Raw genomic sequence first — 18,455 nt, forward strand, 5'->3', positions numbered from 1 at the left:
GTTCTCAAACGCGGTGACGTACATCACGTACGACGGCACTATAAAGGGGAAGTTCGATTCCACTGGCACGACCCTTGGGGCTGCTTTTGCTAATCTCATGTTACTGCGTGTTAAGTAAAAGTTTGGTAAGAGACGATTCACGCTTTCTGTTACAGCGTGACGAATGTGTTATCTCCATTACGAACGCTACTTTTACCGAAGGTGCGCTCCCGTCTCATACATTATTCTGAGCATGCGCAGGTTTCTAAGCATACACACAAACGTGTTTCTCGTCGTAAACCAGCCCGACGAGAAACACGACGAGGAAATTGAGACTCCTGACGAGAAAAAAGAGAACATGTTCTCTTTTTTTCTCGTCGAGATCCACAATAGTTTTCTGGACGACAAAACCTACACACGACCGTTTTTCTTGGCAAAAATGCTCTGCCAGCATTTTTCTTGATGGATTTTGCCGAGGAAAACTGTCGTGTGTACAAGGCCATCCTCCAAAATCTTTTTTTTCCATTCATATTTTTTTCTTTTTTTGCATACTGGCACTTTACATCATTTTATTGTCTTTTTTTTTTTCATTATGTTTTTTTTGTTCAAAAAGTAAAATACAGAAGGGACATTTTTTGGGCACAAGAACATGTCCAGGAACATTGAAAGGATCTAACTTAATCCTCAAAAACCCACCTTCTAAAACACAAATCCCATTTTTTGCAAAAATTTTATAAATGCACCCATAAGAAAATGTATATTTATTACATTTTTATTTTGGAGCCTACTAATAGTGTTGCTCACGAATATTCGCATTGCGAATATTCGTTACGAATATGGCATATTCGAATATTCGCGAATAACTCGAATTTCGCAGGCCAAAATTCGCTATTCCGAATATTCGTATTGTTTCAAATTTATTTCTAAAACAGATCACATCCTAGTGATCTCCATTGACGTCTAAAAGCATTGCTGGTATGATTAGAGACCCTGGGCCGAGTAGCTAAGCTGAGGCAATCCTTTTATGTTGACGAATATTCGCAAATACTTTCTCCACCCTTCTTTTGCATCAGAGCCAATCAGAGTTCTCCTACCACAGTTGTCATAGGAGAGAGTGGAGTGTTTCTGTGCGTTTTTCCAGTGTATCACATCTTCAAAGAATTTTCCATCTTTTGTCCCGTGTCATCATTTGCATTTCACCTCTTTAATGAGAATAATAACTGTTTAACATAAAGACATTTAAGAGATGTCAACGTAAACGGTTTACTTGGCTTTTTTTTAAGTCAACAGAATCAGGGGCCCCAGTGTGCGGTTGATCTTTACCTAACTCAATATAGGTCAGTCTAGAGGAGAGATCTGTATTTTCCAAATCTATGGTTATTCAATATTTATTAAACTAATCAATATACAAATTGGTCAAAGTAAACCCTCAAATCTATATAATAATGTATTTATTTTATTAATACCTTGTTGTTAGTTGCAGGGTCCATTACGTAAAACCACACTTTTTCCAAAGGGCAAGTGAAATTGAATGTTTCAAAATTTCGCAATCAATTTCGCATTCGCATTAGCGAAATTTCGCAATCAATTTCGCATTAGCGAAATTTTCGCAAAAATTTTTTTTGATAAAATATCACGAATATTCGATTTTAGCGAATATTTCACGAATATTCGTCTATATATTGGTGATATATCGCGAAATCGAATATGGCGTATTCCGCTCAACACTACCTACTAATCATTTCAACCATGATCAGGCACAGGTACTTTCTCCCAGCCCTAGGGTTGTACTAAAGGCTGGACCTTCAGTTATGAGGCTAGAGGAAGTAAACAATGGACTACAAGTGCAGTGACATCTCTTGTGTTCTATTGATATCTAGTAGTCCCTTTGCCATGGTGGGATTTGTAATGTCTCCTTTCACAGATCTCTGTAGATGGAAGATGTCGCTGTGCAGGTAGATCCACACACGGCCCAAAGATCAAACATGGCCCCAAATATGGATCTAGCCTTCATTTTGCCTTCCACATTGACTCCAATGCCTTTAGCCAAAATGTTGTGAAAATGATAACTCTCAAAATCTATTATCCTTATTTGTCTCTATCCTATTGAGTGATTTTTTTCTGTCACCAACCTAAGACAGTGTTGTGCTTAGCATTTCCCCAGCTCTTGGGTGACAAACTTTTTCAGGCTTGGAACCCCTTGTCCTGTTCCTGTCCATGTTTTGTTTAAAGTTTAAATTGTGCTTCTTCAATATATGATGTACAGAACTGCATAATATTGACCTCTTAAAAAAAAACATTATGTAGTTAAAAAAAAGAAAGAAAAAAAGAATTGTTAATGGTGCATCTTCTGGAAGCATTGGATGGTTTGATTTTGCATATATACTTTGTTCCTAAATTTACAATCTCATATATACTTTTTTTTTTCAGAATTGATAAGGATGACAACAGAATTCCTGCAATTATTCATCAAGCAGTATGTCAGCATCAATGGTGTCTGGACGCTAAAGGCAAAGCAGACAATGAGATGATGTCTATTCCCATCCAAATGGAAATTCTGGTCATTCGCCGAGAGATCAAAGATTGCCACCAGAACTTCTTTGTGGAAACGCAGTTGGTCACTGTTGGTTGCACCTGTACCACACATATTGCCCAGCCTGCTTAGGGGCCTGCTAGAGTCTTTAATCTTGCCACAACATTTTTACAGCAAGCACTATTAACAATACATGTATTATATTTTTTTATCAATAAAAAGTTAGGAAATCACAACTTTGCAATATGTTTTTGTTTTGGTTTGAGAATTAACTCTTATGATATTCATCTGTTTCTTGTAATATAACAGTTGTTTTTTGCTGAAAATTTACAGCATGGGTATGGAATTAAAGTTTAAAGAGGTCCGGTCAGCAAAACAATTTTTACAGCAGGGGTCTGAGTCTCATAATTGTGCTATGACCCAATCCCCACCCGTACATTGCAGATTTCCCTTTTCTGTATATCACAGCCCCCCTCTTTATATCACAACCCCCCCTTTATATCACAGCCCTTTTACATCACAGTAAACACCAGTGTCCCTTTACACCAGGGGCCCTTTTTTACATTGCAGAAACCCCCTCTTTAGATCACAGCGCCATTCTTTATACCATACTACCCCCCTTTACAATACAGCCCCCTTTTACATTACATCACCCCCTTCACATCACAGCCCCACTTTGCTTTTCAGTGCTCCTCTTTACAACACAGCAATCCCCTTTGCGATACAGATCTCCTTTGCAGCACTCCCCTTCACACCACAGCACTCCCCGTTACAATACAGACCCCTTTACATCACAGCACCCCCTTTACAATACAGACCTCCTTTACATCACAGCACACCCCGTTACAATACAGACCCCCTTTACATCACAGCACCCCCTTTACAATACAGACCTCCTTTATATCACAGCACCCCCTTTACAATACAGACCTCCTTTACATCACAGCACCCCCTTTACAATACAGACCTCCTTTACATCACAGCACCCCCTTTACAATACAGACCTCCTTTACATCACAGCACCCCCTTTACAATACAGACCTCCTTTACATTACAGCACCCCCTTTACAGCCCCCCCTTTCCTTGCATCCCAGCCCCCTTCACAGCCCTCCCCATTCTTGTATACAAGTCTGCTTAACAGCCCACACCCCTTTTATTGCATTCAAGTCCCATTCACAGCCCCTCTTTCTTTTATCCTAGTCACCTTCACAGCCCCCCTTCTTGTATCCCAGTCCCCTTCACAGCCCACCGCTCCCTTCTTTAAACCCCAGTTCCCTTCACAGGCCCCTCTTGTATACCAGTCCCCTTCACAGCCCCTATCCTTGAATCCCAGTCCCCTTCACAGCCCCCTCTTTCCTTGCACCCCAGTCTCCTTCGCATACCCCCTTTCCCTGCACCCCAGTCCCCTTCGCAGCCCCCCATTTTTGCATCCCAGTGAGCTTCACAGCTCCCCTTTCTTGTATACCAGTCTTTTCAAAGCCCCCTTTCTTGAATATTAGTCCCTTCACAGCCCCCTTTTCTTGTATATCTGTCCCCCTCATGGCCCCCTTTCTTGTTTCCCAGTTACTTTCACAGCCACCACTTCTTTACATCCCCCTGTCCCCTTTACATGAAATACCCCTCCCTTACATCCTATTGCCCCCTTCCAATCATAGCCTCTGTCAAATGTTTCCAATCTTACATTGCACCGCAGTTGGTGGGCGGGGGTGTGGCGTGTTTGGATGGGGGTGGGACTGCCCAGCTTTTCCTGTTGGTGAGTGGATGATTGGTTGATGGGGCCACCCCGTGTCCTGTGGCAAGTAATCGACTTGTGAGCTTGGGTGATCCGGCCCTCTGTCCTGGCGTGCAATGCCTTCTGCCTGCCAGTAGCAGCGGGAAAAGGATGTTCTAAGATGGACTTTTTCTTCACATTTTTGATCTGTTGTATTTTTAAACTGTGTAATAACTAGGGTTGAGCGAACCCGAACTGTAAAGTTCGGGTTTCTACCGGACATTTGGATTTTTGGTACCCGGACCCGAACCCAAACAATTTTCTGTAGGTTCGGGTTCGGTGTTCGGCAATGTAATGGCGCGCTGCAGGGCAGCCAATCAACATTCATTTAACTCGTCGTGTGACCTAGAAGCCATCACAGCCATGCCTACTAATGACATGGCTGTGATTGGCCAGTGCAGCATGTGACCAGCCTCTATATAAGCTAGAGGCACACAGCACAGCGCGTCACTCTGCTTTAAATAGTGTAGGGAAAGGCTGGCGCTGCTACTGCTCTGAGGGAGAGAATTAGATAGGAGTCAGACTGTCCTGCTTCAGAAATCAAATTACTCAGCGATCTACATATGTGCAAGTCACTCTGCTTTAGATACTTTAGGGAAAGGTTCCTGCCTCGTTTTGCTTTTAGGGAGAGAAATAGAGAGGAGTCAGTCCTGCTTTAGAAATCAAATTAGACCAGCACTGCATATGTTACTGTGAGATATCTGCTTTAGATACTTTAGGGAAAGGTTCCTGCCTGGTTTTGCCTTTAGGGAGAAAAATAGGAGTCAGTCCTGCTTCAGAAATCAAATTAAACCAGCACTGCATATGTTACTGTGAGATACACCCTTTAGATACTTTTCTTCTATTGTGCTATTCAAAAAACATCCATTTAGGGGGAAAAAAAATTGCTGTGTTTCCTCCAGTGTTTGCAGTGTTTCCTCCATATCTGTACGTGTGAGATAAACACTTTAGATACTGTTCTTCTATTTTGCTTTTAAAAAAAACACTCATTTAGGGCAAAAAAATATATTTTGCAGTGTTTCCTCCAGTGTTTGCAGTGTTTCATCCATATCTGTACGTGTGAGATAAACACTTTAGCTACTGTTCTTCTATTTTGATTTAAAAAAATACCCATTTAGGGCAAAAAATATATATTTTGCAGTGTTTCCTCCAGTGTTTGCAGTGTTTCCTCCATATCTGTAAGTGTGAGATAAACACTTTAGCTACTGTTATATTTTGCTATTCAAAAAACACCCATTTAGGGCAAAAATATATATTTTGCAGTGTTTCCTCCAGTGTTTGCAGTGTTTCCTCCATATCCATATTATTTATTTTTAGGTATTTTATGTTATTTTAAGTTATTTCGCTATCCACATTTGTTTGCAGAGTACTTGCCATGCTCTTACCAACATTTTGCTGCCATTTGCAGCCCTCTAGCCCTTTCCATTACTTTTTTAGAGACATTTTAGTACTCAAAAGTTCGGGTCCCCATTGACTTCAATGGGCTTCGGGTTCGGGGTCAAGTTCGGGTCAAGTTCGGGTCCCGAACCCGGACTTTTTCCGAAGTTTGGCCGAACCCGTCGAACCCGAACATCCAGGTGTCCGCTCAACTCTACTGTTAACACATAAAACTCTATATTTGCATTGCAATGTGTAAATCCAGCCTTCAAAATGAACCAGTGCTTTGCTCATGCAGGGCAAAGCAACAAGTAGCCCTTGGTACCAAAGAAAAATACTGTACCCGGAGTGTCTGTGTATAGTGTAATTAAAGGTATATATATACTATAAATACAGCTATGGCCAAAAGTTTTGAGAATTACACCGATATGAATTTTCACAAAGTCTGCTGCTTCAGTGTTTTTAGATGTTTTTGTGAAATGTTACTATGCTATACTGAAGTATAATTACAAGCATTTCATAAGTGTCAAAGGCTTTTATTGTCAATTACATGAAGTTTATGCAAAGAGTCAATATTTGCAGTGTTGACCTTTCTTTTTCAAGACCTCTGCAATTCTCCCTGGCATGCTGTCAATCAATTTCTAGGCCACATCCTGACTGATGGCAGCCCATTCTTGCATAATTAATGCTTATAGTTTGTTAGAATTTGTGGGGGGGGGGTTGGTTCACCCACCACAAGTTCTCAATGGGATTAAGTTCTGGGGGTTTCCTGGCCATGGACCCACAATGTCAATGTTTTGTTTTCCAAGCCACAAGTTTTCCTTAGTTATTATTAGGGTTGTCCCGATACCGATACTAGTATCGGTATCGGGACCGATTCCGAGTATTTGCGGGAGTACTCGTACTCGCGCAAATACCCCCGATACCGAAATAGAATACTCCCCCCCGCCGCCGTTACGTCGCATCCCGCTGCCGTTACGTTGCATCCGCGCTGCCGCCGACTGTTTAACACGCGCGGGGAGTGTAATGATTGGCGCCGCGCCGCGTATAGACACTCCCCCTTGCTCGGGTGAACTGTCCAATCCCGAGCAAGGGGGAGTGTCTGTACGCAGCGTGGCACGAATCATTACAGCTGCAATGATTGGCACCGCGCCGCGTATAGACACTCCCCCTTGCTCGGGTGAACTGTCCAATCCCGAGCAAGGGGGAGTGTCTGTACGCAGCGTGGCACGAATCATTACAGCTGTAATGATTGGCGCCGTGCCGCGTATAGACACTCCCCCTTGCTCGGGTGAACTGTCCAATCCCGAGCAAGGGGGAGTGTCTGTACGCAGCGCGGCACGAATCATTACAGCTGTAATGATTGGCGCCGCGCCGCGTATAGACACTCCCCCTTGCTCGGGTGAACTGTCCAATCCCGAGCAAGGGGGAGTGTCTGTACGCAGCGCGGCGCCAATCATTACACTCCCCGCGCGTGTTAAACAGTCGGCGGCAGCGCGGATGCAGGTAAGGGATCCCCCCTTATGGGGGGAGACAATGTCTGCATATGGGAGACAATGGCTGGATATATATGGGAAGACAATGGCTGGATATATATGGGAAGACAATGGCTGGATATATAGGGGAAGACAATGGCTGGATATATAGGGGAAGACAATGGCTGGATATATAGGGGAAGACAATGGCTGGATATATAGGGGAAAACAATGGCTGGATATATAGGGGGAGACAATGGCTGGATATATAGGGGGAGACAATGGCTGGATATATAGGGGGAGACAATGGCTGGATATATAGGGGGAGACAATGGCTGGATATATAGGGGGAGACAATGGCTGGATATATAGGGGGAGACAATGGCTGGATATATAGGGGGAGACAATGGCTGGATATGGGGGAAGACAATGGCTGGATATGGGGGGGAGACATTGCTGCATAGGGGGAGACAATGGCTGGATATGGAGTCACATTTAAAAAAAAGTATCGGTATTCGGTATCGGCGACTACTTAAAACCCTAGTTATTATGTTTGCCCTATGGCAGGGCGCTCCATCATGCTGGCAAAGACATTGTTCATCACTAAACTGTTCTTGCATGGTTGGGAGAAGTTGCTCTCGGAAAATGTTTTTGTACCATTCTTTCTTCATGGCGGTGTTCTTAGGCAAAATTGTGAGTGAGCCCCCCACTCCCTTGGCTAAGAAGACACCCCACACATGAATAGTCTCAGAATGCTTTACTGTTGGTATGACACAGGACTGATGGTAGCTCTCACCTTTTCTTCTCCGGACAAAATATTTTCCGGATGCCCCAAACAATTGTAAAGTGGATTTATCAGAGAACGTTTCTTTACCCCAGTCCTCAGCAGTCCAATCCCTGTACCTTTTGCAGAATATCAGTCTATCCCTAATGTTTTTGCTGCCCTTCTGGACACTAGGCCATCCTCTAAAAGTCTTCTCCTTTGTATGTGTAGATGTACTCACACCTGCCTGCTGCCATTCCTGAGCAACCTCTTCACTAGTGGTGCGCCAAACACGGAGATGAATAAACTGTAGGAGACGGTCCTGGTGCATGCTGGACTTTCTTGGGCGCCCTGAAGCCTTCTTCACAAATGCAGTGGAAATGTTTTTTATGGGATTAAGTTAATTTTCATGGTACAGAGGGACTTTGCAATTAATCGCAATTCATCTGACCACTCTTCATAACATTCTGGAGTATATGCAAATTGTCATTATAAAAAAAAAAATTAGGCAGCAGACTTTGTGAAAATTAATATTTGTGTCATTCCAAAACTTTTGGCCACGGCTGTAGAATTTTATCAACAATTTTAAACAGCACATTACATATTGTACATTAGTATCAGTCCCTGTCTGTAAGATGTTTACACTCTAATGCCCTGTACACACAAACGGAAATTCCGACAGCAAAAGTCTGATGTGAGCTTTTCGTTGGAAATTCCGACTGTGTGTATGCTCCCTTCAGACTTTTGCTGTCGGAATTTCCTCCCGCAAAAGATTGAGAGCTGGAAAATCCGATCATCTGTAGCAATTCCAACACGCAAAATCCGCCGCACGCTCGGACGCATTGAACTTAATTTTCTCACCTCGTCGTAGTGTTGTACGTCACCACGTTCTTGACAGACGAAAGTTCAGAGAACTTTTGTGTGACCGTGTGAATGCAAGCCAAGCTTGAGCGGAATTCCGTCGGAAAAACCATCCAAGGTTTTTCCAATGGAAAATCCGATCGTGTGTATGGGGCATAAGTCCCTATCTCATACATGCATATGTACATACAGTACATACATATACCAGCAACCAATTAACCTACCTGTCTTAGGAGCTGTCACATGGGGGTGGGGAAAGATTATTTAGCTCTGTGTACGCTCCAGTTCATGACTCTGAGCTTACATATTGCTTCTTCTCTTCCTTTATACTGGATAGAAGCAGCAGAGGGGGAGCAAGGGTTAGTATCAGCTGTTGGTTGGGCAACCATTAAACTGAACCTGCTTCTTGCCCCGAGTGGGAGAAGCACATGTTTACTGAACGGACAGAGGGCAAAGGCATGCAAGGTTAAGGTATTAGTGGGGCTTAGAATGGCTTCTTAGAAAGGGTCATATTGGGAGTGAATTCTACGAAATTTTGTATTATTTTGAGCAGGTGCCATTCTCTGTAATAATCAGAATTCAGAACCTATTTTCCACCACCGTGCATGTCAAGTCTAGTTGAAGAAGCGCTGAGACATATAGTTTCAACTCGCAGGCTATCTTTGATATCCCTCCTCTGCTTTACCACATAAAAAACACTTGTGGTATACTAAAGATTGATAGAAGCCACAAAGTAAATGAAAAGCGCTGTGTCACATCCTGTCTAATGTCTTCACACCTTTACCAGCTATTTTATGTAGGAAACGAGCAACTAGAAACACTGAAAGTGACAACTTTATCTTTGTTTCTGTGCAAATTGTTCTGTTTTACAGAAACAGTGGGCCAGATTCACAAAGAGATACGACGGTGTATCTCCTGATACACCATCGTATCTCTGACTTAAACTGGTCCTATCTATGCGTCTGATTCATAGAATCAGGTACGCATAGATATGGCTAAGATCCGACAGTGTTACACTGTGTTACACTGTCGGATCTTATTTTCAATTTGAAAATGGCACCGGGGGCGTTCCCGCTGATTTACGTTGAATAATATGTAAATCAGCGAGATACGCGAATTCACGAACGTACGCGGACCCGACGCAGTGTTCTTACGACGTTTCCGTAGCGGCTTTCCCGGCGTATACTTACCCCTGCTTCTATGAGGCGCAGCCAATGTTAAGTATAGCCGTCGTTCCCGCGTTGCTTTTAAATTTTTTTACGTCGTTTGCGTACGCCGATTCAGAAACCCGCGCGTCGCTAGTTACGCTCACGTCGAAACCACTGACGTCCTAGTGACGTCAGTGGGAGCAATGCACGCCGGGAAATTCCGCGGACGGCGCATGCTCATTTAAATCGGCGCGGGATGATTTAAATGATTTAAATAGTACACTCCCCCTAGCCGCGGAATTTGAATTCCGCTGGGGGATATACGATCCGCCGCTGCAAGTTTGGAGGTTAGTGGTTTGTGAATTACCCACTTGCCTCGCAAACTTGCGGGAGCGGATCTTAAATCAGGTAGATCGAGGCGGATCTAAAGAGCCGCTGATCTACGTGAATCTGGCCCATACTGTCTATATATGGAATGACACTATTTTGACTATGTGGGGGGGATTTACCAAACTGAAGTGTGCAAAATCTGGTGCAGCTCTGCACAGAAACCAATCAGCTGCCAGGTTTTATGGTCAAAGCCTATTTGAACAAGCTGAAGTTAGAAGCTGATTGGCTAGCATGCAGAGCTGCACCAGAGTCTGAGTGCTCCAGTTTTAAAAAATATTCCCCTTTATCAGGCGTCACTAAATGGCAGACCGCGGTCTGGACCGGACTGAAGGACAGTCTTATCCGGACACTGGCTCTGCCACCCAGCATCCTCGGTTCATTTCCCAGCTGATAACCTTCTTCTGGACAGAGGGCGGGACCCCCCAAGCTCACAAGATGGTTACTTGCCGCCATGACACAGAGCAGCTCCATCAACCAAATACCCGCCCCAACAGGAAAAGATGGGAAGTCCCGCCCCTGTTCAAACATGCCACACACACATGCCCACCAGCTGCAGTGCAAGGTAGGACTGGAAACGTTTAAGAGAGGCTAAGATTGAAAGGAGGAAATAAGATGTAAGGGAGTGGGCTTTCATGTAAAGGGGACTGCAGGATGTTAAGAAGTAGTGGATGTGAAAGGAACTGGGAAACAAGAAAGGGAAGCATTTGAAGGGGACAGGTATACAAGAAAGGGGGGGGGGGCTGTAAAGGAACTGATATACAAGAAGGAGGGGGCTGTGAAGAGGACTGGGATACAAGGAAATGGGGGCTGCAAAGGGGACTGGGGGTATAAAGAAAGAGGGGCTGTGAAGGGGACTGGAATTCAAGGTTAGGGGGGCTGTGAAGGGGACTGGTATACAAGAGGGGGCTTTGAAGGGAACTGTAATGCAAGGAAGGGGGTGGGGGGGGCTGTGAAGGAGACTGGGATACAAGAAAGGGGGATGTGAATAGGGACTTGGATACAAAAAAAGGAAGTCAGGGCCGTGAAAGGTACTGGCATACAAGAAAGAGAGGGCTGTGAAAGGGACTGGGATGCAAGACAAGGGATGGCTGTGAATGGGAACTAGGATGCAAGGAGGGTGGATGTGAAGGGGACAGGAATACAAGAAAGGGGGGGGCTGTGATGTAAGGTGAGGGCAGTTATGTAAAGAGAACTGAGATGTAAAGAGGGGGGGGGGTGTGATGTGAAAGGGTGACAGAGGACACTGATGTAAAGGGGGGAGGTCTGTGATGTAAGGAGGGGGCTGTGATGTGAAGGGGGACTGGGAACTCTAAAGGAAAGGAGACACTGGCGGTTATTTACAAATCCACTTTTGAACTACAAGTGCACTTGAAATTGCACTGAACGTACACTTGGAAGTGCAGTCACTGTAGATCCGAGGGGGACATGCATTTTAGCTTGCACATGATTGGATAATAAAATCAGAAGAGCTTCCCCTTATTTCAGATCTACCCCTCAGATTTACAGCGACTGCACTTCCAAGTGCACTTTCAGTGCAATTGTAAGTGCACTTTGCACTTGTAGTTTTCACTTGTAGAGCAAAGTGGATTTACCTTTCGTAAAGAATCCCCACTGTGATGTAAACGGGGGCTATATTAAGAGAGTGTGACAGACTTACTTGGGGCATAGGCTTTTGGAGGGGACTGCAGGCTAGCCTCTTGCCTTCTGACTATGGACCCTGGCTTTTAAGGGAGAATTGCTCTTTGGGAGGTGTGTGCCTGGGGCACTCGGAGTAATGTTACTTTGGATTCAAGTCCATGTCTCCCCAAAACACACATACTGGGAATCTAGGCCCGGGATCCAAGGTTAGGGCCTAGATGCCCCATTACCAACAATGACTACTTCACACTGTGAGACTCATAGCAGATGTTAATATCATCAGCTTAAGCCCCCTGTCTGGGGTCTTCTGCTATAATGAGTTTATTGTAAATAGGTCGCTCCCATAGTGTAACTCCTAAGTGTCTTTTGCCCATTGTTAATTGTGCTAATTAAGTCACCTATTGTTTCTGTCTGTCTGATTATCTCTTGCAGAGGTAATTGATATTCCACTGTACCTTGTTATCCAATCATTGTGGGATGTTTATGTCATGCCTTTGGATTTTACCTCACATCTTGTCTGTGTACGGGGATTGGGGTAACAATGGCTGGTATTAGCTCTTTGTCTGCTCAGAACGGTTTGGAGGGCAGGAGGCACTCTTTGGCAGACATTCAGCTGCTTGCCAGGGAACTGTTATTTGTTGTAAAAATCTGGTGGGAGAGGCTCATCGCTGTGTACGCAGGTTATAATTAGGGATGAGCTCCGGCGTGTTCGCACACTCCACATGCAGAGGCCGCCAGGAAGTCGGCACAGCGCTGCATTAATCACAGGCAGTGAGATATTTCCCGATCTCTGCAGCCACGCATCCGGACAATGTCTCACTGCCTGTGATTAGCGCAGCACCGTGTCGCATCCTGGCGGGCTCTGCACGTGAAGTGTGCCAACACCCCCGGAGCTCATCCCTAGTCATCATACATCTTGATTGACGATGGATCTACATTGCTGGGCAATTGATTGATGTTGGATTTTGTACAGTGTGTGTTATTTTTTCCCTCTTTTTTTTTAATGAGTAAAAAAGGGCTCTATCTACACTTTAATCACTTACCTTGGGGGAAGTCAAATATCTGGGGGCCTTTTTTCTTTCCAGATTCCAAAAAGTCCCCCCCCCCCCCGCAGACCCCCACACTCAATAGACCAGGGGTATGGGATTGCGGTTTTAATCCCTAGCAACATAGGGACAAAGTACCTTGCCAGAGGTGTCCCCACTGGCAAGGTACTCTCCCAATGTTGGGGGCATGTGACCTGGTATGGTTCAGGAGAGGGGGCGCATGCTCACTGTCCCTCCCTTTTTCTGGCCAGCTAGGCTGCATGCCTGGATAAGGGTCTGGTGTGGATTTTTCAGGGACCCTCCACAGTTTTTTCAGTTTTTTTGTATGAGGTCCCCTTTAATAATTCATCTTAGACCCAAATTGTCAATTAGCATCTGGTATGTTTTTTTTTTTGGGGGGGGGGGTGCCCTAAGATGTTGTTTATTTTCTGTGTTAGAAATACAAGACTTATCTAGGATAAGGTTCTGGTATCGATTGTGTTCATACAGATCCTTATCCTCCAGATCCTTATCTGGGCATGCAACCTGGATAACAAGGCAAGGAGAGGGCTAGGACCGTCCACCCCTCTCCTCCTGAACTATACTGGGCCAAATTCTCTGCAAAGAAAATGTATGTAAAAAAGCTCCGTTATACAGTGTATGTGTTCCTTCTGTACATTTAGCTGTTTGACTGGAGTTCAGCTTTAGGTGGAAAAAAATAGTAGTGTATAAAATGGGTTATTTAATTTGCATTCCATAGTGACGCAGTTGGCTTGCTAGGTTGCGGGTTATACAACACAAAATAAGATGTACACGTAGGGGGAGGAACTTACCAGAACAGGTTTGCCTAGAAAGCTTTTACCGAAAGCACAGTAAGTGGGTCAAATGGCTTTCCACTTCTCAGTCAGTTGCTCACATCATGCAACATTTATTGTGACAAAGTGAAACCATACTGGTAAAGCCACATGGAGTGAATGCAATCACACAATGCCTGGTCTGTGGCTTCAGGTGGAAGTCATTGATTAAAGGGCTTTATGGAGGTGGAAGGGGGAACTCCGGGATGTTGATGTCATGGGTATCTTCAACCTGCACAGTTGACAGCGTTAAAAAAAAAATATATATATATATATATATATATATCCAAAGGCCCCAACCCTGCAAATTTGAACTTTTCACACAAAATGCCAACCCAAACGCCCTATAGAGAAGCATTTACGCACTTATGACATGCTTATGTGGTCTGCCTTGAGATTCATATAGGAAATTATCTGAGCCTGTATACTTTTCTTTATGTTTTTTTTTTTTTTTTAATTATTCTAAATTATTTAAAGTTTATGTAGACCACAAATATATATTTTTTTACTATGCATGGGATCATGCTTCAATAAATACAGTTTTGCATGCCAAATAAAGGGACATGTAAAATGGTAAACCTTCCATTTTTTAAGTCCTCAAGAAAACAGGTAGGCAGTCAGTAGATCAGTATTGAGGTACTGACTACCTACCTACCTAATTTCTTGAGGTGTTAACATACCAGGACAGTACAAATATCCCCCAAATTACCCTTTTTTGGAAAGTAGACAGCACAGGGTATTTAGTATGAGACATAGTGGGCCAGATTCAGATAGAGATACCACGGCGTATCTCCTGATATGCCATCGTATCTCTAAGATCCGACGGTCGGATCAATGCGACTGATTCATAGAATCAGTTACGCATAGATCTCCCTAAGATCCTCCAGGTGTAAGTAACTTACACCCATGGGCGTCCGCTGAAATTTTTTTTTTCGGGGGGGGGGGGGGCGCGCTTCGGCAGCGGCGATACACAGTCGCATTTTACCCTTTCTTCAACCGCTAGCGGGGTTAAAAGTGCCCCCCCACGTTAAAATGTAAAAACACCCCACTGTGCCCCCTGCATCTTTCAATATCTCTTTGTCACTACTGTGTACCCCTCTCCACAACTGCACCTCTGGGCCCCTTTACATTACACAGCACCTCACAGCTCTGGACCCCTTTACATTACACAGCACCCCACAGCTCTGGACTCCTTTACATTGCACAGCACCCTGCATCACTGGCACCTATTACATTACACAGCACCCTGCATCACTGGCCCCCTTTACATTACACAGCACCCTGCACCACTGGACCCCTTTACATTACACAGCACCCTGCATCACTGGACCCCTTTACATTACACAGCACCCTGTATCACTGGACCCAATTACATTACACAGCACCCTGCATCACTGGACCCAATTACATTACACAGCACCCCTTTCCCTTGACTGAAACACTACACTATATTGACAGTATATTTATTTCAGGTCTAAAAGAGGAACCTTTTGGAATGAGGGACAAATGGATTTGATTCCAGAAGAGGGACAGGCACTCTAAATAAGGGACAACTAGAAACTATGCCGTAGGCTACAACTCTGTGTTGTGTTTGCTCTGCGTTTCCAGACTTGCTAAAAACTCATCAGAAAATAGTCTAGTGTTACCTGTGGCAACAGATGTTGGCACAAACAAAGCACAGCCCTGGTAAACGATATAAAACGGCGCTCCCCTCCCTCTGTCCTCTGGCGCTCGTATCGTATGTCACGGAGCTGGGTCTGTGTGCAAGGTCCCGCCCCCCTAGTTCGGCTCGTGTGATAGGCGGAATACTAGAAGACTATCAGACGAGCCGAACTAGGGGGGCGGGACCTTGCACACAGACCCAGCTCCATAACATACCATACGAGCGCCAAGGGACAGAAGGAGGGGAGCGCTGCAGTCTAAAGCGGCCCTAGGGCCAGTTCGGCCCTGCTCCTGGCTCTTCCTGGTGATTCCAGGGGGGGCAAACGACCCCCCTTGCCCTATGGAGCGGACGCCCATGCTTACACCGTTGGATCTTAGGCTGCAATCTCCCGCTGGCCGCTAGGTGGCGTTTCGTGTTTTACTCGCGACGAATATGCAAATGAGGAGATTCGCCGATTCAAAAACGAACGCCCGCCCGTCGCTTTTTTACGTCGTTTGCGTTCGGCTTTTTCCGGCTGATAGTTACCCCTGCTATATGCAGCGTATCCTATGTTAAGTATGGCCGTCGTTCCCCCGCCGAGTTTTGAATTTTTACATCGTTTGCGTAAGTCATTCGCGAATACGGATGGACGTAATTTACGTTCACGCCGAAACCAATGACGTCCTAGTGACGTCATTTGGAGCAATGCACGCTGGGAAATTTAGCCGGCGGCGCATGCGCAGTTAAATCGGCGCGGGGACGTGCCTGATTTAAATACTACACTCCCCCTAGCCGCGGAATTTGAATTCCGCCGGGGGATTTACGATCCGCCGGCGCAACTTTCGAGGCAAGTGCTTTATGAATACAGTAAAGTTGTCATTTTTTTTTGTCACAATTTGTTGGAAAATTAAGAAATGAATTAACCAATAAAATTTGTTTTTATTTTGTCATCAGAGCAGTGTCATTATATGACTGGTGTGGCAGACATCAGGGACACTATTTTAATTTTTTTTACCTTTTTCACCTTTTTTTACTTTTTTTTTACAAGTGGTGATCAGAATATTTTTATTTTTTCACTATGATTGCTTATTACAGTAAGGTGACCAGATTTTTAAAATTAAATCCGGGGACATTTTTTTTTTATTAGTAATGGCGACAATCAGCGACTCTCTGCCAGTCCCTGTCGCCACCCGCCTTACAGCCTGTCAAGTCTAATAGCTGGATTCAGGTAGGGCAGCGTAATTTTGACCCGGCGTAGCGTATCGTATTTATGCTACGCCGCCGTAAGTCAGAGGGGCAAGTGCTGTATTCACAAAGCACTTGCCTCCTAAGTTACGGCGGCGTAGCGTAAATGGGCCGGCCTAAGCGCGCCTAATTCAAAGAAGAACAGGGGGGCGTGTTTTATGTAAATGATTCGTGACCTGACGTGATTGACGTTTTTAACAAACGGCGCATGTGCCGTCCGTGGACATATCCCAGTGTGCATTGCTCCAAAGTACACCGCAAGGACGTATTGGTTTCGACGTGAACGTAAATTACGTCCAGCCCCATTCACGGACGACTTACGCAAACGACGTAAAATTTTCAAAATTCGACGCGGGAACGACATCCATACTTAACATTGGCTAGGCCAACTATTTGTTCGACTAACTTTACGCCTGAAAACGCCTTACGTAAACGGCGTATCTTTACTGCGACGGGCAAGCATACGTTTGTGAATCGGCGTATCTTGCTGATTTACGCATTCAAGGCGTAATTCAGCGTTCACGTCCCTAGCGGCCGGCGGAACTAGACAGCTAAGATACGACGGCGCAGGCCGTCGTATCTTAGCTACATTTAAGTGTAACTCAATTTGAGAATACACTTAAATGTACGACGGCTTAGATTCCGAGTTACGACGGCGTATCTACTGATACGCTGGCTTAACTCTTTGTGAATCTAGCTATTACTCTCCGGGCCCGGCTACTACTGGGTGGGGAGCGGAGGAAGATCACTCCACCAGGGAAGGAAAGGAGATAAGCAGGCAGGCGGCTGGCCAGGCTTGAGCCAAGGCAGAAGAACATGCGAGCGGAGCTGGACGGGCATGCTCCTGAAACTGAAGAAATATTCCCTCCACTCGGACCAGCACATGATCATCAGAAAGGGGCAGAGATAAAGGAAAAACATACACGCCCCTAAGCTAGTAGGAGCGGCAGAGCAGGGGTGTGTAATTCAGATTTTTTTTTTTATTAATTCTGACTGTCTTTGAAATTGCCCCAGCCCCTGTTCCAATCTAATCCGGGGTCAAAACCGGGGACAGACTTGGTTCGGGGACAGTGTCTTCAATCCGGGGACTGTCCCTGGAAACTGGGGATGTCTGGTCACCCTATATTACAGTCATAGGCGTGCGCACAGGGTGTGCCAGGTGTGCCCAGGCACACCCTAATCACCCTGTGCTGCACAGATTGCCCCTGCTGCTTGGCTGCAGAGAAAGGGACTCAGGAAACTCTGTCCTCTGCCCCTTTCTCTGTCTCAAAAGTGAGATATCAGGGGTTGGTTTAGGCCCCTGATATCTCACCAAAGTCCCCCAATGGTGCTCCTAAAAAATTGTAAAAGAAAATAATAAAAAATTATTGTAAAAAATAATAAAAATTAAAAAAACTGTAAAAAGTAATAATAAAATAAAAATAAACTACTGACAACAGTCCTTGCCCACTGACACCATCAAGTGTTCTACTGACACTGTCCATTGCCACATATATATATATATATATATATATATATATATATATATATATATATATATATATATATATATATATATATATATATTTATATATACACGCATGTGTGTTTGAGCTTTGGGGTGCACACCCTAATGTAATAGGCTGCGCACACCTATGATTACAGTGACGATATGATCACTGTTATTATCAATCATTTTTATGAATGTCATACATTCATGTTCCATTTTGTACTATTGTGAGAGCTGAACTTCAACTGTTGAATTCAAGTCAATA

The sequence above is a fragment of the Rana temporaria genome, chromosome 4 (genome assembly GCF_905171775.1).
Source record: "Rana temporaria chromosome 4, aRanTem1.1, whole genome shotgun sequence".
Taxonomy (NCBI): Eukaryota; Metazoa; Chordata; class Amphibia; order Anura; family Ranidae; genus Rana; species Rana temporaria.